This window comes from Phaenicophaeus curvirostris, chromosome 13, assembly GCF_032191515.1.
Source record: "Phaenicophaeus curvirostris isolate KB17595 chromosome 13, BPBGC_Pcur_1.0, whole genome shotgun sequence".
Classification (NCBI taxonomy): domain Eukaryota; kingdom Metazoa; phylum Chordata; class Aves; order Cuculiformes; family Cuculidae; genus Phaenicophaeus; species Phaenicophaeus curvirostris.
The window spans coordinates 1609261-1631330 of NC_091404.1; positions in this window are offsets into that span (position 1 = coordinate 1609261).

Genomic DNA, 22070 nt, shown 5'->3' on the forward strand with positions numbered 1-22070 from the left:
TAGTGGGTTGTAGTGGCAAGCTTGGAGAATCCCCGTGCCTGTGCTTTGATCAAGGAAGCTGCAGCACTGACCACCTTTGCGGAGAAAAGACATTAAAGCCTTCGCTGCTCAGGGTGGATAAAGCCAGCTGCTCCACCTGGAGCTCTCGAGGAACTGTTCAGGAGCCAGAAAGGTACTGCAGGCAAGGTAGAGGGGTCTTGAGGTTTCCCTTCTAGCAAGAAGGACAAAATGTTAGAAGTATTCGCTGAGCTGCTGGGGAAGGACAAGCCTTGCTTTCCTTCTTGCTTTCCTGGTGTCCCTGAGACCTGGTCTAGGTAAAGCAGGCTGGGAACAGGTTTTACACGTTGTTCTCATCTACAAGAAGTTGCCCTGGTGCCGTTTCACATGCCAGCTCTGGTTTTATTTTGCTGTGGTTTCTCTGCATCCTGAAGTGTCTGTAAAGTGGCATTGGATTGCTTAGAGACGCATGGCAGATTATCTCATGGCTGAGCAGCAGGTGCTGCTGGGGGGTCACACCAGCCTCCTCCATCAGCCATACATCCAGTCTAGTTTCTGGGCATGGTCCTGGCTCAATGATTCCTCACTGCTCTTCGTCTTCCCCCAAGGAACAAGCAATAAGATGAGAGGAAATGGCCCCAAGTTGCACCAGGGCAGGTTTAGATTGGGCACTGGGAAAATTTCTTTCCTGACACAGTGGTGAAGCCCTGGTAGAGGCTGCCCAGGGCAATGGGGGAGTCTCCATCCCTGGAGGGGGTCAGAAATCAAGTGCTCGTGGCACCTGGGGACATGGTTTAGCAGGCACGGTGGGGTTGGGCTGAGGATTGGAGCTCAGAGGTCTTCCCCAACCTTACTGATTCCATGATTCTATGAACTGCCATTGATCAGAAGATCACAAGCAGTGCTCTCATAAGACTCCTCCTGTCTTTCTTCAAACTGTATTAACCTGTAGATGGTTTGTGCTGCTGCACAGCCTGTCTCTTTGCCTATGGACGAGACTTCTCCCAGCCTCTTTCGTTCATCAGTTTGGAAAGGAAAGTTTCGCTTCTCATCACGATGGTGAACAAAGCTGTTATCAGGAATGGGAGATTTTCATCTTGTTCTGAGGTCCTTGATAGTTCAGAAATATTTTCATAGGATGGTTTGGGCTGGAAGAGATCTTAAAGTCCATCCAGTTCCACACCCCCTACCATGGGCAGGGACACCTCCCACTGGATCAGGGGCTCCAAGCCCCATCCAACCTGGCCGTGAACCCCTCCAGGGATGGGGCAGCCACCACTGCTCTGGGCAACTGGGCCAGGGCCTCCCCACCCTCACACCAAAACATTTCTCTCTAAGATCTCATCTCAATCTCCCCTTTTTGGGCTGAAAACCACTCCCCTCATCCTGTGGAAGCAACCTTCCAGTAGCTGAAGGGGGCCTACAAGAAAGCTGGGGAGGGGCTGTTTACAAAATGATAGGACGAGGTGCAGTGGGTATAAACTGGAGAGGGGCAGATTTAGACGAAACATAAGGAAGAATTTCTTCACTATGAGAGTGGGGAGGCCCTGGAACAGGTTGCCCAGAGCAGTGGTGGCTGTCCCATGCCTGGAGGGGTTCAAGGCCAAGTTGGATGGGGCCTTGGGCAGCCTGTTCTTGTGGGAGGTGTCCCAGCCCATCACAAGGGGGTTGGTACAAGATGATCTTCAAAGTCCCTTCCAACACAAACTATGATTCTATCCCTGCACTCCCTGACCAAGAGCCCCTCCCCAGCTTTCCTGGACCCCCACTCAGACACAACGGGTTAAAGTCTCACTCATCTTGAGATTTGGCTGAAGATGCCAGTAAGAATTTGACCAGTCCGGATTTTCTCAGTGATGAAGGTTTGTAAACAGGGTAGAGATCATCTATGGTGGTTGTTTGGGAGCTTTCTTCCTTCTTTGTGTGAAAGCAAATGATCTGTGTTTCTCCACCGAATCATTTCCATGATTCCTTGAAGATCTGATGAATCAGAGCTGTGGATAAATGTGACGTCTTTATTTGCTGCCTACACTTGTTTATCAGAGACAACTCCTCACTCAGAAGAGTGGAGAACAAAACCTCCATTCAGCCTCTTCTCTCTTTGTCCTATGAAGCATCCCAAACTGGGATCCATCTTAGGGATCTCTCACCCTCCCATCTCTCAAGTCCTGGCCCAAGCCTTCTCTGCAGACAGAGATGTGAGAGCACATGGCCATGTCCCCAACAGCACTTTACCAGGTCAGGTGCCAGAAGCAGGTGATGTGCAGGTGCTGAGGGATCTGGTTTGCTTGTTTTGTTTTTATTTCTAAGTTGAATGTTTTATTTGCAACCATCACTTTATGATTTCTTGGTGGGAGAAGGCTGCTTATGGAGTCCACCTGAGGATTCTGTTTCTCACTTTCTTTGATGACATTGCCATGTACCGATTAGACTGCTTTCTTTTTTCCAGCTTCAGTCTTGCTTGCCCTTCTCATCTTAGTGTGTGGCAGACCCTGTGAGCCTCTGAGGGTGGAAACACAGGGTAAAGCCAGTGAATGGGCTGGGCTGGATGAGTACAGCTCATCTCTGGCCGCGCTTCAGGGACAGTCAGCTGGAACCCCCTGTTTTGGTCAGTAATCATAGACTCATAGAAGGTTGGAAAAGCTCTTTCAGCTCATCGAGTCCAACCATCAGCCCAGCCCCACCGTGGTGCTAAACCCTGTCCCCAGGTGCTACATCTACATGGTTTCTGAACCCCTCCAGGGATGGAGACTCCTCCACCAACCTGGGCAGCCTCTGCCAGGGCTTCACCACTCTTTAGGTAAAGAAATTGTTCCTAATTAATAACCAATCTAACCTTCCCCTCTGCAACTTGAGGCCATTGCACATGGATGTCTCCATGACTGTAACCACATGTCCCTAGTTAACTCTGGACCTCAGTGATGCGTTTCTGTACCTTGGTAGATGCCTGTGACGTGGAGGCTGGGCCTTTGGTCTGGGCTGGAGGGGACCAAACAAGTTCATTACTGGCTGGTGTCTTTGGAAAGTGCCCGGAGGTGACCTCTCAGCAGCCCCTCAGCGAGCCTCCCCTCTGCACGCTCACCCTCTCCAGACACACCAGGAAACGTGCCCCTCAAACAGGAGTCACGGCAGATCGGTCGCTGGCTCCGTTAACCCTTTGGCCTGGTTGGAGAGCTGCGCCGTTTCCTTGGCTGCTTTCCCAGTGCACACGAGTCTGTGTGGCACCTCTCCTCCCCAACCCCTGAGGAGACATCCCGCGGTCCTATTCTGGGACAGTCATGTTCCTGCATGTGACAGCGGGATGAATGGCCCTTTCTGTTCCACCAGAGACAAAGGGTGGCTCCAGCCCCCTTCAGAGACCCCCAGGAAAAGAGCAATCTTCTTGTACAGTCAACTGGTGTTCTTGAAACTCAATTCTTTTTTAAGGCTGAGGTGAAAGGTCACTTAAATCATCAGAACGAAGAAACTGCTTCTGAATTAAGGCACAGGACAATCCAGCAGCAACCAGCATTGCAGCACCACGCAGGCAAGCAACAGCTTCATGGGATCCACGCTGTACAGGCTGCCCTTAATGGAAATATCATCAGTTTGGCTTTCTGGTGCCATTTGTGCTTAACTGAGTCCCGTGCAGGTGTCAGAAGGTGGCTTGGCAAGACTGGGTAATGCCGTACATGGCAAGCTCAGAGGAGCAATAGCCCAGAAGAACAGGAACTCCTTGTTAACATATCAAGATCAAAAGTGTCAAAAGAAGTGTAAATAAAAAAAGCATCCCGAGCAGTGGGACCAGCAGGGAGGAAGGGGATTCTGCCCCTCTGCTCCACTCTGGTGAGACCAAACCTGGAGCCCTGTGTCCAGCTCTGGAGTCCTCAGCACGGGAAGGACATGGAGCTGGTGGAGCAAGACCAGAGGAGGCCCCAAAGATGACCCAAGGGCTGGAGTACCTCTCATACGAGGACAGGCTGAGAGTTCGGTTGTCCATCCTGGTGAAGAGAAGGCTGTGGGGAGACCTTAGAACAGCTTCCAGTGCTGAAAGAGGCTCCAGGAAAGCCGGGGAGGGACTCTGGATCAGGGAGGGCAGGGACGGGAGAAGTGGGAGGCATGGTTTTGAGCTGCAAGAGGGGAGATTGAGATGAGATCTCAGGAAGAAATACTTTGGTGTGAGGGTGGGGAGGCCCTGGCCCAGGTTGCCCAGAGCAGGGGTGGCTGCCCCATCCCTGGAGGGGTTCAAGGCCAGGTTGGATGGGGCTTGTAGCCCCTGATCCAGTGGGAGGTGTCCCTGCCCATGGCAGGGGGTGGAACTTGGACTTTGAGGTCCCTTCCAACCCAAACCATTCTATGATTCTATGACTCTAAGATAGTCCTCCAGAGCTCTGAGCCAAAATGGAGATTGTTCCTGGCCTTTTATTTGTAGGCCTCCTGCTCCTCTTGGATTAAGTCATCCCAGTGCACGGCTTTGCCTGCGAGCCAGTGTTTAACTCTTTATTGATGCAACACCAAAATGAAGCCAAGTCCCATGATACTGTGTCACCGCAAGTAATCGGGGTACTGGTGTGATCAGCATGTCTTTATGGTCTGGAGAGAGAGACAGATCAGGGGACCCATCCCTTGTAGCTTTACCAACTGTGGGTTTGTGTTGATGGTTTTCCAGTCAAATCCACTAGAACTTAAAGCAGTGGTAAAGAAAAACAATTACTTCCTCTTCCAGCCTGAACCACTGGGTTTAACCAGCAGATAAATAATGGTTTGAATTGGAAGGGACCTTAAAGATCATCTAATCATGATCATCATAATCAGGATCATCTAAGTAACTTTGGAACTGTCCCACAAAGAGTCAATTGTGCTCTGGTTTTCCTGTGTGATCATATGAAAGGAATCAGATCACACAGGTATGGTCATAGACCAGTGAGAGAGCTGGAAGAATCATCCAAGAGGTTCATCTCACACCCCCTATCACATGGACACCCACCCACCCTTTCACCCTCCTGCAAAATGAATGCAGCTGCTTGCCCTGGAATGTATCCAGGACTGGGCTGGAGGTGGCTGTCAGGGCTCATAGGTCACTAGTTGGTCTTAACGACCATGAGCAACCTCACTTGAGCTGCCCACCCCACCCATAGTCTCTGTTTCAGTTCAGCTGTAGCAGCCCCACTCTCCAGCTCAGTTCTAGCTGTGTGCTTGCTCAGCTAGGTGCTCTGTTGAGCCGTACTCTGACCTGTGGGCAGGCTTGACCTCAAAATGTGCCTTGTCTCCACAGCCTCACTCAACGGTTTCAACTCTTGGTTGAACATGGATGCCTTCTCCAGCCATGATCTATTCTGCTTGCTCAGGTAGTGTGATGTTGGCCCTGGTTGGTGAGGCTGGGGTACCCTCTTGGTTCCCTGCCCTTGAGGGAGTCACTGGGTTTTGAAGTGCCTTGATGATGGGAAGGTGCCTCGTGACAGGAGAGAGGATGAGGAAGAGGACTTTGTGGCTGAGTGGGTGGTGGGAACTTGTCTCTAAAGGGAGAAGCCACATCCAAGTCAGCCTCCTGGACTCTGCTTAAGGAAGCAATGGGAAACTGCTACAGTGACCATCTCATTGCTTGTTCCAGCTCCTCTGTATCGTCTCTTCTCTCCCAGTTCCTCTGCCCACCCTCTCTACCTCCAGTCTTGACCCATCTGCTTCTAGGAACTGCTCTGAAACAACTTAATGAAAAGTTATAGTGCTCATAAGGAACAATATAATTCAGTCAACATGACTTTGAGCCTGACTAATTAATCTTGCTAATTAGCCAGGGGGCTGGATCTGCTTCCCTCCCCTCCCGTGCCCCATATGTCCCAGGGAGTGAATCAAGGCCCCCAAGTGCAGGGTGTGTGCTGTGGGAAGCAACATCCAGTAGAGCAGTGGTGCCTGGGAGAAGAGGATGTCCATGCAGACGATGGGTACCATGGGTCTCCTCTGGAACCTGATTAGGAAAACTCAGAGACAGGCCTTCAGGAAATCAAACTGGTAAAACATTCTGGAGAGGATGCTGCTGGGGACCTGCATGAGCAAATCCTTTAGGAATGCCCTTCTCTAGGGATGTGAGTGAAAAACTGCTCAGTGTAGATTTGTTTAGTGATCCTCCAGGAAGGCTTGGGTTTAGTTCTAGGGCATGGATAACAAAAGCCCAGGGGCTGTATCTCTAACTGGTATCTTCACTGGTGTTATTAGAGGAAGAAAAAAATCCACCCCAAAACAAAATCAAAGGAGAGACATGGATCTGTTGGAGCAGGTCCAGAGGAGGCCCCAGAGATGACCCAAGGGCTGGAGTACCTCTCGTACGAGGACAGGCTGATTGTTCGGTTGTCCATCCTGGTGAAGAGAAGGCTGTGGGGAGACCTTAGAGCAGCTTCCAGTGCTGAAAGGGGCTCCAGGAAAGCTGGAGAGGGGATCTGGATCAGGGAGGGCAGGGAGAGGAGGAGTGGGAGGGATGGTTTTGAGCTGCAAGAGGGGAGATTGAGATGAGATCTCAGGACGAAATATTTTGGTGTGAGGGTGGGGAGGCCCTGGCTCAGGTTGCCCAGAGCAGTGGTGGCTGCCCCATCCCTGGAGGGGTTCAAGGCCAGGTTGGATGGGGCTTGGAGTCCCTGATCCAGTGGGAGGTGTCCCTGCCCGTGTTAGAGGGTGGGACTGGATGGGCTTTGAGGTCCCTTCTAACACAATCCAGTCCATGATTCTAGGATTGTAAGGGGTAGGTAGGGAAAAACCAAAACCCAAAACAAACCCAACAACCAAAAGACCCCAAAATCTGTGCCTGCATTCTAGCTGAACTCCTGAAGTCCCCCTGCCATCATTCTCTTCCCCCTGCCTGTTTTGCCAGGAGCTCTTGAGTGCTGGTGCAGAGCTCTGGCATCTTTCCAGGGGTGCTGTCCTGCAGGAAAAGTTTTTGTTCTTGTCAGGCTCTCTGGTGCTGCTGATCCCTGAGCTTTGCTGTATCCTTTGCTTTCTCCAAGCTGATATCCCCCAGATTTAACCACTGGTGACACCAGTGTAGCAATGGACTGTGAAGAGAGCAACTGATGAGACCACCAGCTATCCTGCTCTATACTCATGTCCTTTCTTATGGGTAGTCTGAAATAATTCTCTATGGGCCTGGGAAAGCTCTGAAGCAGTGGGATGGAGAATCCCACTTTCCCCCATACTTTTGGCAGTGGTCCCCAGCCCAAGAGGCAGTACAAGTCATCTTGCACCACCAACATAGAACCATAGAGTGGTTTGAGTTGGAAGGGACCTTAAAGATCATCTAATTCCAATCCCTTGTCATGGACAGGGACACCTCCCACTGGATCAGGGAGCTCAAGGCCCCATCCATCCTGGCCTTCAACACCTCCAGGCATGGGGCAGCCTCAGCTTCCCTGGGCAACCTGTTCCAGGGCCTCACCACCCTCATTGTGAAGAATTTCCTCCTGACGTCTAGTCTAAATCTGCACCTCTCCAGTTTATACCCAGTGCCCCTTGTCCTATCACTCCATGCTTTTGCAATAAGTCTCTCCCCAGCTTTCTTGTAGCCTGCTTCAGGTAGCAGAATATAGCTATAAGGTCTCCCCACAGCTTTTGCTTCTCTGGGCTGAGCAACCCCAAATCTCTCAGCCTGTCCTCATATGCAAGGTGCTCCAGCCCTTGGATCATCTTTGTAGCCTCCTCTGGACCTGTTCCACCAGCTCCATCTCCTTCTTGTGTTGAGGATTCCAGAACTGGATGCAATACTCCCTCTACCAAGTCCATGTTGGACCCCACCAAACTTTGCTGATGCTCCCCTTTGCAAAGGGCTAGAACATAAGAACTGAGTCCTTGCATCTGCCTGTGTGTGGGTGTTCGTTTGCAGCCACATCCCTCCCCACTGGTCAGGATGGGTGAGTGGAGAAATAGGCTTATTTGAAACTCTTGGTGTGCTGGGGCTCTTCATTCCTGTTGGAGGAGAGGATGTCTCGGGAAAACATCTCTGAGCTGCAAAGCCAGGCAACCGCTGTTCCCACGGGCACATGCTGACCCTGCACTTGATGTTTTTTGCTCATAACCTTCTTATCAGCTGGGGCCAAGTGAAGTCGAGCTGGATGGGGGTGATAGGGCGTTTGCAGCTCTGGCTGATGTGGTGTGGGGAGTTCCAGGACTGTAGTCACAAGTAGAAAGGGATGCTTGCCAGCTCCTTCTCTTTGAAAGTTATCCGTTATGTCCTAGCGTCATGCCTGAGAGTGCGTGTGTGTATGCGAGTTCCTGCTTGACATGGGATAAATTTGGGATTGCAATGAGCAGAAGGCTCCTGTCATATTCAGATGCCTTAGCAAAGGCCCTAATTGCAATCCATCAGAGTTCAGGATAACGTCATGGGTGGAGGGAGTCATTAAGGAAGTCACAGAAACTGTGGACATCTCTGTACTCCAAATGTCCTGCTCAAACCGGTGGGAGGAAAGGATGCTGATCCTGACCTTGACAGAAGGAGGACTTGTTTCTCCCGAAACCCTACAAATCCTAAGGATCCCCTGGAGAAGGAGAGGAAACATCTACCAGGCATTGAGATGTTCAAGGCTGGGTTGGATGGGGCCCTGAGCACCCTGATCAGTGGGAGGTGTCCCTGCTTATGGCAGGGGGGTGGGACTGGATGGGCTTGAAGGTGCCTTCCAACCCAAAAAATTTTGTGTAAGCTCTGAAGGCTCAGCCTAAACAACTGTGTTGCTTTAATGACTGTGCACTACTTAGGGCTATGGATGCAGAGATGTTTCCTACTGGGAACCCTGTAGCTTTCTGTCTTATTCAAGGAAACCACCCAATGATGTTTTGCCGGTAAGCAGAGCAGGTCCTGCCAAATTTCCCCTGCCAGATTGTCCTGGCCACCTTAGTGCAAATATCTTACTTGGAAGTGCAGGAAGAGGGAGTGAAATTTAGTCCCTTAACACATGTGTTTTGTGCCAGCATTCTCCCCTCTGGGTTTTATTAGTGATGAGGTGCATCTCCCCGAGCTGTTTTGGGAAGATCCCATATGGACCCCTGTTGGAAGCACTGGTGCTTTTAGCTTATGGGCTTGGTTGAAGGTTGTTGTGCCTGGCAGCAGGGCTGAGATGGAAAGACAGATTAAATATCCCTTTCCCGGCTCTCTGAAGTCTAAATATTGTTGGCTTTCAAACTGACAATATTGTGGGGCTTCACAGAGAGGAGCAAACTTCCTATGGAAATGCTTCAGGCTTTCAATAACCCTTTGTGTATTTATGCAGTAGCTGCATTAATTTGATAGAAAAGGAAGGTGAATTTAGGTTTTTGGTTAATGTCTGAATGTTGTTTATTATCTTAATGTACTTTGGGGGGTTATGTTTTCATTTAAGCGGTTCTGATCATGGAAGATGTGAATATTTGGACTTAGGGAACAATCTGCCTGGGGTATTAAGATGCTACCAGAGAGGCAGCAACATCGATGGTGCCCAGAAACTCAGTGGTAATATTTCTGGACTGCTTCTCAGTGTCTCCTAACTTCCATTCCCTCTTAATCACCTTCTGAGAAAAGTTTGGATAAAGTTATTGCTCCTAAAATAATTTCAGATAATTACATAAAGATTAATGGCCTCTTCTTGAAGAACCACCAGTGCAGACTTCATCTTCTTCAAGGACTGATGACCTTTCCAGGAAAGAGGAAGTACAGCAGGAGATGGATTTGGTAAACAATATGTAATTTAGATGTTTAAAATTATGAGGGCAGCAACACTGATGTGATTCCTCACATCCAACCCGCACCACCCCCCTCACTGCGGTTTGCAGAAAGAACAGTCTTGGTTGGCTGCTTCCCAGTGAGAAAGTCAGGAAGGGTAAAGTGCAAAATGCCTGGAAGCCAGTGGAAAAATGTATTGGGAGCAAGAGAAGGCAAAGGAGAACATGAGTGTGTGGCACCTCCCCCAGCATCTGATAGATGACACTTTCCTCTGACAGTCAGAGCTCTGGTTTTCCTCTGGAGAAAGTGAGTAAAAGAATCCTAGTATCATGGAATAGTTTTGGTTGGAAGGGACCTCAAAGCCCATCCAGTCCCACCCCCTGCCATGGGCAGGGACACCTCCCAGTGGATCAGGGGCTCCAAGCCCCATCCAACCTGGCCTTGAACCCCTCCAGGGATGGGGCAGCCACCACTGCTCTGGGCAACCTGGGCCAGGGTCCCCCACCCTCACAGCAAAACATTTCTCCCTAAGATCTCATCTCAATCTCTCCTCTTTCAACTGAAAACTGTTCCTTGTCATCCTGTCCCTGCCCTCCCTGATCAAGAGCTCCTTCCCAGCTTTCCTGGAGCCCCTTTCAGCACTGGAAGCTGCTCTAAGGTCTCCCTACAGCCTTCTCTTCTCCAGCCTGAACAACCCGAATTCTCTCATCCTGCCCTGGTATGGGAGGTTTTCCAGCCCTCGGGTCATCTCTGTGATCTCCTCCAGACTCACTCTAACAGCTCCACATCCTTCTTGTGCTGCGGACTCCAGAACTGAACACAGGACTCCAGGTGGGCTCTTACGAGAGCATAGGGGCTGAATCCTCTCCCTCACCCTGCTGGTCCCACTGCTTGGGATGCCACTGGGTTTATAAATTCACTGTAAGTTAAAAATCCATTCATCCACAGAAGAAAACATTCTATTTTTTAATGCCCTGTTGTTCATGCCAACAGCTCATAGCAGTTCTTGGTTCCATTCCTGAACTTAACACCACTGACCTCTAAGTCCTTGTGGTAACCTTGGTAGCCATCCTAAATATCCAACACATTATGTTTAGGAATGTCTATTCCCACCAGAATGGCCAACATCTGGTGGGAATAGGTGAGCTTCATGCTGGAGGGGATGTGCTGATAGAGGCAACGTGAGACTTGCCACCAGGGTCTAGAGTGAGTCAAGTGACACGGGTGTATGGAAGGGCTCAGAGAAGGTTTTCTTCCTGCTGGAGTGGAGCTGGAATGATACTGATAGGGGAAGGGAAATAAAATCTCCAAACGAGGAGGTGCCTTGTAAATCAAGGATGGCCTGGAGACAAAACCCAGTCACGCGTGTTAGGACTGACTGACTTCATGTGAGGCTTCTCAATAGTGTCTGTGTGTGGAGGAGACACTGGCCCTCTGTGGTGGGCTGCACGTTGCAGGAGAGCCACTGGGTCACAAGCAGCACATGTGATGAGACTGTTACCCCAGTGTGGGGCCGCACCATGGCCAATCCATCTTGATGGTGGAGTTAAGGACAGTGTGTGCGTGGATATCCTGTCTCAGGAAGCCTCTCTCTCCTCCGTGAACTCCCACAAGCAAGGAGGGTTGGAGAAGGAAAGGAGTTTCAGGTATTTTTGGAGGGCTTAATTTTAAAATGTTGTATTCTGGGGAGCTTTGTGGGCTTCAGCACGCAGGAGCTGCGCAATGTGGTTCCTGCTGCTACAGACTAATGAGGAGAAGGCTTTTTTGTGGACATGATGATTCATAGAGTAGTTTGGGTTGGAAGGGACCTTAAAGATCATCTAATTCCAATCCCCCTGCCATGGGCAGGGACACCTCCCACTGGACTAGGCTGCCCAAAGCCCCATCCAACCTGGCCTTGAACACCTCCAGGGATGGGGAAGCCTCAGCTTCCCTGGACAACCTGTTCCAGGGCCTCACGACTCTCATCATGAAGAAATTCTTCCTTATGTCTAGTCTAAATCTGCCCCTCCCCAGTTTATACCTATTGTCCCTTGTCCTATCGCTCCATGCCTTTTTACAAAATCCCTCCTCAGCTTTCTTGTAGCCCCTTCCGGTACTGGAAAGTCACTATAAGGTCTCCCCGGAGCTTTCCCTTCTCCAGGCTGAACAACCCCAGCTCTCTCAGCCTGTCCTTGTATGGGAGGTGCTCCAGCCCTCGGATCATCCTCGTAGCCTCCTCTGGACCTGTTCCAACAGCTCCATCTCCTTCTAGTGTTGAGGATTCCAGAACTGGATACAATATGAGATGAGGTCTCAAGAGAGGAATAGAGAGGCAGAATCACCTCCCTTGACCTGCTGGCCACACTTCTTTTGATGCAGCCAGTATACAGTTGGCCTTCTGGTTTGTGAGCGCATGTTGCCAGCTCATATTGAGCTTCTCACCAACCAGCACTCCAAAGTCCTTCACTGCAGGGCTGCTCTCAATCACATCAATCCCCATCCTGTATTGAAATGGTGAATTTCTCATTGATCACCCACAAATCTCCTTCGGACTTCAAGGTAGGGCAACAGCATATGGGTAGTTATTGATGCCCTCTGTTTAGGTGCTTAACATGAGCTGATGGGAGGTCCCTTTATACTGAGGCGTCTCTCCGCCAATGAATTCAATGTGGGCCCTGAAAATACTCACTTTGCTTGCAGGTGAGACAACCTGTGGGCTCTGCACGCAGCTTCTGGAAGGAAGGGCCTGGGTCAGGTTGCTGAGATGCCTCTAGGTGATGCTGTGTGGTGAGAATCTCACCAGTCTTCTATAGGTAGATCAAAGACAGGGAAGGAAAGAGCACTGACAGAGAGCAGATGAAGTGGAAGTCAAGTGGAAAAATGGTGTCTTGGTGCTATGAGTAAAAGCTATAGGAGAAACCACCACTTCCTACACTGGGCCAGGGACTTTATCACAGCAAGAAAAACACCTGGACCTCTCCAGACTCTTCTGTCTGCTTCACCATAAATCACCATCAGTCTTATCTGATCTTCCTCACCTACTCTTCCTCACAGGTAAGAAATCTTCTGCAACAGGGAATCCCAGAAAGAATCTCATCCATCGCCTTACCTCCACCCACAATTGTCTGTTCTCACAACCCGCTGTGCTGAAGATGTCCTGGCACTGGAAGATGCATCCAAATGCTTCATGAGCCTTTTCATTCAAAACTTTTGCTGTGGCAGGGTTCAGCTGGCCAAGCTTGGGTAAAGTCTTTCCCTTTCCTGGAACAGATATTCCACCAGAGTAAGAGCCTGCTGCCTATCAGTGGAGGCAGGATGAGGTTGTCAAAGATCTCTGAGGGAGATGCTCTTTGCATGAGATTAGGCAAAAATCAACATTAGAATTGAATCCTGCAGCCAGGTGCTTGCTCCCCATCCTGTGCAGTTTGGCACACCTAACATGTTGTCCCAAGTCATGGCGCTGGTGTCAATACTAAGCGAGTAATTCTCCCTAGGTTGTGGCTTAGAGCTTTTGTATTGTGATTCTCTAAGATGTGCCTGCTCTTCATGTATCCCACAGATCCATTGCACGTCTCTGAAATGATCCGAGGGCTGGAGCACCTCCTGTAGGAGGACAGGCTGAGAGAGTTGGGGTTGTTCAGCCTGGAGAAGAGAAGGCTGCGGGGAGATCTTAGAGCAGCTTCCAGTCCTGAGAAGGGCTTCAGGAAGGCTGGGGACAGACTTTATAGCAAGGCCTGTTGTGACAGGACAAGGAGCAATGTTTTTAAATGAAGGGAGGGGAGATTTAGGCTGAATATAAGGAAGAAAGGTTTTACAATAAAGGTGGTGAGTCCCTGACCCCGGTTGGTAGAGGATAGAGGGTAGAGATAGAGGAGGCTCCATCCCTGAGAACATTCAAGGTCAGGTTGGATCGGGCTCTGAGCAGCCTGACCTGGCTAAAGATGTCCCTGCTCCTGCAGGGGTGTTGGACTGGATGGCCTGTAAAGGTCCCTTCCAACCCGAAACATTCCATGATTTCTCATTGCTGTCACCTGTTTTTGGGTAACTAAGTTAAGATCCCAGCCCTGATTGCCAGTTAATGGGGGCTCTGACTCTATTGGCATTGAATTGCCCTGCCAACACTCCACAGACCCTTGAAGGCTAATTGACCGACACCTTTAGGTGTGTGGAGAAAGGTGGTGGGAAACTCTTCTTCCCACCAACCCTGCAATTTCAGAAGATGCTGCCTTAGCTGTGCCTGCTGCGTGCGGTGCTGCAGGGTGCAGAGCAAAGGGATCTCGCTGGTTGAGGTCTGAGATGAGCCTTCAGCAATTTCCACTCAAGGAGATGAAAGCAAGAATAGAACAATTAGAAATAAACTATTGGAACCCTCCTAAACTTTGATGGGACAGTGGCATTGCTCAAAGGGCAAGCTGGGTCCTGCCTGTTTATTTTAAGCTAAAAGCCAAAATGATCATGCTAGTTACTTAAAAGAAAGTTTGTTTCTGTGTTCCTCTAATTAACAGCCTCTGAGAGGCACCCAGAACCTATCTCTGGGGCCCGGAGTGTTGAAAAAACATGGAGAGGTTAATTGAAGGCAATGGGAAAACAAGAATCCCAGCTTTAACCTTGTTGCTCTGCCCTTGTTATGCTAACAGCACCATGCAGGAAGATTTAATGACTCCTCCTTACCCTGCTACTTAATTAACCTTCTGCCCTGAAACACAGTTTAAAAAAGAACCTTCCTGCCCAGGAATCCTTTCTGCCAGCAGCTTCTAGGGCTAGAGGAGACCTCTCCAGCATTGCCAGGCTCAAATCCCTGCCTGGCTTCCAAATGACTCCCATTAAAGAGAGAAGAAGGGCACTGGACTGGTGTGTCTCTGTATTGGGATGGCTTGGTGGTCGCAGTGATAGCGATCTGCTAGCCCACCATCCCCAAAGCTGAGGTGGAAGCAGGGCAGTTCTGAGGGAGAGAGCTGGCAAAACTGCAGTTTGTCATGGTAAGGAGGCTCATGCCAGAGGTGAGGGTAGGATAAGAGTCAAAGAGATGGTCTAGGGAAGGAAGAGCTGCCCCCCTGCACCCACAGACCTGGAGGAAGCAGTAGAGGCAGTGTCTGCTCTTCCTGGCAATGACTCATCCTGGTGGATTAGAAGCTCAACATGGAATGGTTTGGGTTGGAAGGGACATTAAAGTCCATCCAGTTCCACCCTCCTGCCACAGGCAGGGACACCTCCCACTGCATCAGGGGCTCCAAGCCCCATCCAACCTGGCCTTGAACCCCTCCAGGGATGGGGCAGCCACCCCTGCTCTGGGCAACCTGGGCCAGGGCCTCCCCACCCTCACAGCAAAACATTTCTCCCTAAGATCTCATCTCAATCTCCCGTCTTGCAGCTCAAAACCGTTCCCCTTGTCCTGTCCCTGCCCTCCCTGATCCAGAGCCCCTCCCCAGCTTTCCTGGAGCCCCTTTCAGGACTAGAAGCTGCTCTAAGGTCTCCCCACAGCTTTCTCTTCTCCAGGCTGAACAACCCCAACTCTCTCAGCCTGTCCTTGTACAGGAGGTTCTCCAGCCCTCGGATCATCTCCGTGGCTTCCTCTGGTCTTGCTCCAACAGCTCCATGTCCTTCACGTGCTGAGCACTCCAGAACTGGACGCAGGGCTCCAGGTTTGTTCTCACTGAGTGGAGCAGAGGGGCAGAATCCCCTCCCTGTCCCTGCTGGTCCCACTGCTTGGGATGCGGCTCAGGATGCAGTCGGCTTTCTGGGCTGCAAACATACATTACTGGCTCATCCAAAGCATATGATACTGTGACCACAGTCTCCAGCAGGACCGTTGAACACCTTGGTTCACATTAGGTTTCCTTCTAGGAGCAGTTAGGCCACCATGGAAAATTTCGGGCAAAATATGAGCAGTGGAGAAAGGAGTGGGAGTGGCAGCATCTCAGTGAGACATCACTGTGTGCTGGGAGAAGAAATGCAGAAGCCAAAACTCAAACAAGAAAATGTCACCCCAAGCCCTTCTTGAAAGTGCAATGGTCTGCAAGGCTTATCTCAGCTTCACTGGCAGGACATGAATCTTTTCTTTTAAAGTGTCAATGAACTGCAGAGAAGAAAGGACTTCTTTGGAATTTGTTCTCCAGAGCATTTTTCCAGAGTTTAATTTCTTTTCAAGCCACTGGTTTGCTCGTATCCTGCCTGTCTGGATGGGAAGATAGGGGGTCATTGGCATAAGCTGACCCGGACTGCTGGAAGTCCCAGTGTCTGTCTGTCTGTTTGTGTATGTATTTGTTGGACTGAGACAGAGCCTGCACACAGGGTGCATCGGAAGAATGGTAGAACAACTCCTTGTGTCTTCCTTCTCTCTCTGTTTCTGGAAACCATGGATGTTGTTGCTACAGAACAATGAGAAAATGACTCCTAGGGCTGATTGCTTGGGATGGAGAGGTAGTGACAACGGCAACGAACTAAAGGGGTCCTGGCACACACCACCTGCTCTCTTCCCACGTACGCTGATCACTAGGTTTTTCCAACCTAGTGATTCTGTGATTCTAGGAGAGGACACTGGCTGGAGTATGTAGGACAGTATGGTTTCTAGTGATGCCTTTTCGGTGTCCTGACAAGGCTTAGCCGTGTTTCATGTCCAGTCAGCTGTGACAGCTTGGCCGTTTCCCTCATACTTCTATCTCTAACTTACGGAGGAGGTGCTGCAGCATCAGGAGGTGCTGAGCTGGGAGTGCAGGTCTGTGTCAGGTGTGATGCTGATGATGGGGTGTGACAGCCCTGCTGTGACTCAAGAAACTGCCCTATTCTTAGTGTGACACTTCATGCCTCCACATCCTCTGTACTTGGCACTGGTGAGACTGCTCCTCGAATCCTGCGTTCAGTTGTGGGCCCCTCACCACAAGAAGGATGTTGAGGCTCTGGAGCGAGTCCAGAGAAGAGCAATGAAGCTGGGGAAGGGACTGAAGAACAAGAGGGGCGGCTGAGAGAGATGGGGGTGTTTAGCCTGGAGAAGAGGAGGCTGAGGGGAGACCTCATTGCTCTCTGCAACTACCTGAAAGGAGGTTGTGGAGAGGAGGGAGCTGGGCTCTTCTCCCAAGTGACAGGGCACAGAATGAGAGGGAATGGCCTCAAGCTCCGCCAGGGGAGATTCAGGCTGGACATCAGGAATAAAATTTTCTCAGAAAGGGTCATTGGGCACTGGCAGAGGCTGCCCAGGGAGGGGGTTGAGTCCCCTTCCCTGGAAGTGTTTAAGGGACGGGTGGACAAGGCGCTGAGGGATGTGGGTTAGGGTTTGATAGGAATGGTTGGACTCAATGATCTGGTGGGTCTCTTCCAACCTGGTTATTCTATGATTCTATCCTCTGGAATCAGTGGAGTCCTGTCCTCGGCTCTGCAGCGGATGGTTGGCTGGAGGGCTGACTTTGAGGGAATGGACAACCACATCCATCTGGTGGTTGGAGGCTGCTGGTACGGACACCATGCTGCGTTGAAACCCTTTGGCTCCAGCTCCTCTCAAAGCTGATCTGAGAAGGCTAACCATGACCTATGGACAACTCAAAAGCTTCTTGTCTGTCCTACAGGAATGTTAGCCAAGCAAGGAGGCGGCAGGTGTTTCTAACAGTCATTTGGCTTTGTCTTTCAGGGAGATGGATGTAGGGTCCACCCCAAAAATGCTGAACAATCACATATCCACAGGGGTTTGTAAGCAACCTGGGCCCATTTTTTCCCCTTTTGTTAGGCTGCATGGATTTTTCCTGTAGTCTCATCAAGGGGAGACATTCAAGTCCTGACAACAATCAATTCCCTGTAGAGTCTGCTTCAGGTGAGGTGAATCACATTCCTTTCTTCATTGCTGTTGGAGTGCAGAGAGTGTTCCCTGGACTCCAAACCAGGACCAGGTATGACCAAAGAGGACTGCAGGGAGAAGAAACATTGCAGGTTTTGTACCAAAACCAGAGCAGGTGCTGGCTGAGGTCTCAAAAGAGAAAAGCCAGACCCAGCCCTGTTCCCTGCCATGAACAAACTGCAGGGCTGCAGCATTTGTATTTCCAGGCAAAGCAAAGCTAAACTGAAACTTCTGAGTGCAAACTCCTTTTGCTCTTGGGCCTTTCAAAAATTTAGATGCACTTCAGACAGAACCATGGAATGGTTTGGGTTGGAAGGGACCTCAAAGCCCATCCAGTTCCAACCCCTGCCATGGGCAGGGACACCTCCCACTGCATCAGGGGCTCCAAGCCCCATCCAGCCTGGCCTTGAACCCCTCCAGGGATGGGGCAGCCACCACTGCTCTGGGCAACCTGGGCCAGGGCCTCCCCACCCTCACAGCAGAACATTTCTCCCCAAGATCTCATCTCAGTCTCCCCTCTTCCAGCTGAAAACCATTCCCTCTTGTCCTACCCCTGCCCAACTTGATCAAGAGCCCCTCCCCAGCTTTCTTGTAGAGAAGGGGCTCTTCAACCGACACTGTGATGAATCCATAGTCTTTTCTGTGCTCTTGTGCTGCAGACTTTGGCTGAGCCTCTGTGGCTAAGCTGTGGTGCTAATGAATATTTCTGGGTTCTGGAAGGCAACCGCTTGTCCTATTATGCTGGTGAAATTGTCCTTGGCCTCGTTTCAGATTGGGTCAAGGAGAAGCATCCAAACAACTTCAGGTGAGCTCTGTGAGCTGGTAAGGATCCAGGAGGGTCTCAATGTGCAGCTTAGATACGGACCTCGCCATGGATATAGTCTGGCTGGATCGAGCAGGCTGTGCATCTTCTCAGGGCTAGGAGAAAAGTCCCTGGCATGAGCCTGTTACTCTTTGTGTCTATAAGCTTTGCTAGCACTCGTGGCAGCCGGGACTAGGAATGAGGGCTTATGTCCTCCCTGTGGATGAGGCAGTCTGGAGTCTTCTACACGTAACAGTGACAGAGCTGCTTCGTTCAGGCATGGTGTCCCCTGTATGGGCAGAGTGAGAAGCTGAGACTGGCTGCTGGTGTGTCCTGCTGTTGTCTGGGCAGCTGCACCACCTCAAGTATCTCTCCTGAGTGTCCACCAAGGAGATGGCAAAGACTTCTTGTATCTGTGTCCTTGGCAGGACAGCGAGGCCAGGACACAAGGTGGAAGACAGTGCCTTGTAGACGCAGTCTCAGGCTGAAGGACAGTAGGTCTGGAGGGTGTACAGTGGCCCATGGGGTCCCTGAGGGACCAGCTGCTGTGCCAGGAGTACCAAGTGCCAAGCAAAGGAGCACATGGGAAGACTCCTCCTCTCACTTTCCCATGAAACTGGAAGAGCTGCTCTGTGATTGCTATGGTGGCAACTGGAGTGACGGCTGTGCGAGGAGCCCTTCCCTCCCCCCTCAGGAAGCGGGATGCTGCCAGAGCTATTTTGAGATAACTACTGCTTGTTTTGGCCCTGACTGGACTACTTTGGTCATCACCTCGCTCAGGTAGCTATTTTTGGTCTTGCCAGATTGACTTCCTGAAGGGAAAACATGATGTAGGAGGGAAGGAGGCTTGACTTTGTGTTCCTGAATCCCTAAATAGATTTCTGGTTGCTTCTTGCCTTTTCCTAGGATCAGTAGTGACCAGGAGCAGGGGCAGGAGGAGGTGGAGGGAAGGTGTCCCTGCCCCATGAGGTGCTGGGTCAGCAGGAGCAAAATCTCCCTTGCTGGTGACCACTGCAAGGCCTTGCTTGTAGAAAATGGTCTGCGCTTGACCCACTGTGTCTCTCTCAAAACCCCGGCCCTTGGGCTTGCTCAGGAACGGGGTGGTTGCCTTCCTGGAGCCCTCAAGTGATACTTGCCTACTTCCTACTTGTGGTGGCACCAGGGCTTAAAGCAAAGGGATCTGGGATGTGATGGTGAAACCCCAGAGCCTGCTGGTGGAGGTCGGTGAGTGGGGAAACAGCTGTCTCATCACTATGGGTTTTCTCAAAAGGAAAAATAAGGTCAGGTAGCTTCATTTGTGCTGTCAACCTCTTCCTTGTCTCTTGTCCTCCTGCCCACACTTGTCATGTGTAAGATCCCAAGCATATGGAGCCATGGATAGGATGAGAGGGAACTGAAGTTACAAACCCAGATGGTGGTTTGGAAATGAATTGTAGGATCACAGAATTCTTTGAGGTTGGAAGAGACCTTTACAGGTCATCCAGTCCAACCCCACCTGCCATGGGCAGGGACACCTCCCACTGGATCAAGGGCTCCAAGCCCCATCCAGCCTGGCCTTGAACCCCTCCAGGGATGGGGCAGCCACCACTGCTCTGGGCAGCCTGGGCCAGGGCCTCCCCACCCTTATTGTAAAAATTTTCTTCCTTATATCCAACATAAATCTCCCCATCCCTTAGGTTAAAACTACTGCTCCTTGTCCTGCCACAAGAGGCCTTGCTAAAAAGTCTGTTGTCAGCTTTCCTGGAGCCTCTTTCAGTACTGGAAGCTGCTCTAAGGTCTCTGCGCAGCCTTCTCTTCTCCAGGCTGAACAACCCCAACTCTCTCAGCGTGTTCTCATACAGGAGGTTCTCCAGCCCTCGGATCATCTCCGTGGCCTCCTCTGGTCTCGCTCCAACAGCTCCAGCTCCTTCCTGTGCCGAGGGCTCCAGAACTGGACGCAGGGCTCCAGATGGGGTCTCTTAGAATCATAGAATCCCTAGGTTGGAAAAGACCTTTTAGATCATTAAGCCCAACCGTACCTGTCCACTATTAAATAACATCCTAAGCGCTTCATCTACTTGCCTTTTCAACACCTCCAGGGATGGGGACTCGACCACCTCCTCTCACCAGGGCAGAGCAGAGGGGCAGAATCCCCTCCCTGTGCTTCGCACCAGCGCTGATTGACCCTGCTCCAGGTCCCCAGCCCAGAGGGAGAAGGTCTGCAATCCTTGGTGCTCCCAAAGCCCTGAAGCCCACGCAGCTCTTCCAGCCTGAACCTTCAGCCCTGGGCTGTTTGCCTGCTCTCCAGCCTCAGGGCAAGGGGCTGCTGTTGGCCAGAAGATGGTGCTGGTTGGAAAGTGATTAAAGACCTTGCTCAGCTCCACTTCTGCCTGTAGCGTTTAGATTCCATACCCCCTTCCTATAAGAAACGCTGTAAAAATAACTTGGCATGTTTAATGGTCCCAGCTCTCCTGCAGGACTCAGAGTTATTTATTACATCCAGCAGGTTACCGAGAGCTAAACTGCAGTAACTCGAAACCTGCGAGGCCAAGGCTGCTTCTGGGCAGAGGATTCTCTGGGCAACTAATGGAAGCATAACCCTGATTGATAATGTTTTTAGGGTTATTTATTTCTCCTCAGGATCCTTTTCGTAGCATCCTCCTTAAGGGCTGGGCCAGGCTGCCCCACAGTGGGGTAACTCTGGGGATTCCCCCTGCCAAAAGGAGCAAATTGGGGGGGCGGCGGGGACGACGATGACCCCACTCCGGAGAAAGGCTTTTTCAGGGTGGAGGTGTCTTGAAAATACAGGAATTGTTTCTTTCTTTGGGCATGCACTGTCCTTCTCGGGGAAAATCACCTCTGCAACAGGCTATAACTCCTCCATGGGCATCTCCAGTCCCTCCAGTTGCTGTCGCTCACACGGTGGCTGCTCTCTGGTTCTCCTGCTCACGCTGTCTGCAAGTGCCTGCAGGGGTCCCAGCTCCTGGTGTAGGGGGAAAACCTGCCCCTGTGCCAAGGTGAGAAGAAATAAATCCATCAGCTATCACAGTGCGGGCTCCTTTCCTCCTCCAGTCTATGTGAGATTGCCAGGAGTTGAGGTGGTGGCAACCCTGTATTGCCTTGAGCATTTGGGCAGCAGGGCTGCAGGAGCAGCCTGTGGTGCATCTGATATTTGGAGATGTGCTCCTGGAGGTTGCTTGGGATGGGAACACCACCATTTACCCACTTCCCTACCCTTAACTCTGCTTGATGTGGGAGATACTTCACATTGTCAGAATTGGCAAGATCCAAGCTCTTGTATTGCCACAAAGATGATCCAAGGGCTGGAGAACCTCCTGTATGAGGAAGGACTGAGAGAGTTGGGGTTGTTCAGCCTGGAGAAGAGAAGGCTGTGGGGAGAACTTAGAGCACCTTTCAGTCCTGAAAGAGGCCCCAGGAAAGCTGGGGAGGGGCTCTTGATCTGGGAGAGGAAGAGGGGGAATGGTTTCAGCTGCAAGAGGGGAGAGTGAGATGAGATCTTGGGAAGAAATGTTTTGCTGTGAGGGTGGGGAGGCCCTGGCCCATGTTGCCCAGAGCAGTGGTGGCTGCCCCATCCCTGGAGGTGTTCAAGGCCAGGTTGGATGGGGCTTGGAGCCCCTGCTGCAGTGGGAGGTGTCCCTGCCCATGGCAGGGTTGGGACTGCATGGGCTTTGAGGTCCCTTCCAACCCAAACCATTCGATTATTCTGTTCATAGCAACAAGCAGAGCTCTGCTTTACTCCAAACGCTCCATTGCTCTGTCGCATCTTCAGCTGCTGGTGGTTCTTGCATGAATAAGCAGCGGCCCCT